The sequence below is a fragment of the Bos taurus genome, chromosome 15 (assembly GCF_002263795.3).
Source record: "Bos taurus isolate L1 Dominette 01449 registration number 42190680 breed Hereford chromosome 15, ARS-UCD2.0, whole genome shotgun sequence".
Lineage (NCBI taxonomy): Eukaryota > Metazoa > Chordata > Mammalia > Artiodactyla > Bovidae > Bos > Bos taurus.
The window spans coordinates 60,960,687-60,962,577 of record NC_037342.1 but is presented as its reverse complement, the minus strand read 5'-3'; positions in this window follow the sequence as shown (position 1 = coordinate 60,962,577).

Below are 1,891 nucleotides of genomic sequence, written 5' to 3'. Positions count from 1 at the left end.
AATACTTTATCATTCATTTTTATTCATGTCATTAGATAGCCTTATGAAATTTGTTTTCAATTGTTGGATGAACTTGGTTGATCTAACAGCCACTTTCCTACAGAAATTTGGATAAGCCACTTCCATTTTTTTTTCACTGTTACAAGCAATACTTCCAGTATATCATAATATTATTCATTTGTATCTGATTTTTTTTTCCCTAGGTCAGATTTCTAGAGGTAGGATTAGGAGAATAGGGGACATACATATGTGTATATATATACTGTTGTGTGACACCCCACAGGCCTGCATGCTTATGGTTGCCCAGCCTGGAGACCGAGGAAAGAACCTAGGGACAGTGACAGAGACATCAGTGGTTTAGTGGACAGGGACTCTTATCAGTGTGAAGCAAGGTCCTGGAGCAACACACTCACTGTGCAGCAGAGAGTGAGCAAGACATGACAGTAGCCTTCACTATTCTGGGGAAGAGGAAGGCTACCATTTATAGGGGAATTGACATCAGGTGGGCTAATCAGTTATCAGGCACTAATGAAGCCCTATAATTAAGAAGATTGGATAGTCATATGAATGAAGCAGGGCCTGGTCAAGAAGAGGATGTACAGAGAGCAAGACAACAGCCATCGTGGTGGGCCTGACTCTCTATAGTGAGGGGGGTGAGGGAGGCCTATGGACTAGTTCAGATTGACCTGAGCTTCAATTTCACTGGTATAAGCACTAAAGTAGCCTAAAGAGGCATTTCTGTTCCTTCCTGCATTATGACCCTTAGTGAGCAGGGCCTTGGTTCTTCCTTAGAACATAGGTTTGGGGAGGAATAGCCTATGGCAGAAACCAGCCCCAGGTTGTTAGTACACATTGGGCAAATGGCTGATGTCACTTCTCAGGTACTGCCCATTAGGTCTGGGCACAATCACTGGAATATCCAACTGCTTCTAGGCCTAAGACTGCTGACACTTGACCCTGAGGTTGCTGTTTAGGACAGAGTACTCATCTGTGTCTTGCGCACAGAAGCAAGGCCTGGCTTCACTATTGAGAGCTTGTAACTAACATACTTAAAGAAACGGATTTTAATTGCAAATTAAAGGGCAAATGTTCTCAAACATGAGATACACATACACACGCACATGCATATATATATATACACATACATACACACACACACAAAGTTGAGGAGGTTATAGTAACATGAACCTTACACTGCTGGCAATTTATATTGAAAATCCTAAAGGAATATTTGTGTGCGTGTGTGTGTGGGGGGGGTATATTTGACAGCTTGCAACTCAGAAAATTGTAATTTGTTTGTATTTTCTTAACTACTAGTAAGATTGAACCTTTTCTTATTTGCATTTCTTTGGCTCATCTGATTTCCTTATTTTAAAATGTGAGTAAAATGATATCTGTTTTAATGAAAATCTTTAGATTTTTAATATTCAACTAGCTTCCTATGTGCTAGATAAAGATGAGTAATCCTTGGTGCCTACCTTTAGGGATCTTATAGTATATCAAGATAAATAAATACATGCATCATAGGCAATACTGCAATATGATTTGGACTATAGGAGAAGGTGATGGCACCCCACTCCAGTACTCTTGCCTGGAAAATCCCATGGATGGAGGAGCCTGGTAGGCTACAGTCCATGGGGCTGCTAAGAGTCAGACTCGACTGAGCGACTTCACTTTCACTTTTCACTTTCATGCATTGGAGAAGGAAATGGCAACCCACTCCAGTGTTCTTGCCTGGAGAATCCCAGGGACTGGGGAGCCACTTGAGCTGCCGTCTATGGGGTCGCACAGAGTCGGACACGACTGACACGACTTAGCAGCAGCAGCAGCAGCATGTTGCAATAAGATTGCAGAAAAGGGAGCAACTAGTCCAGCTAGAGTCATAGTACCC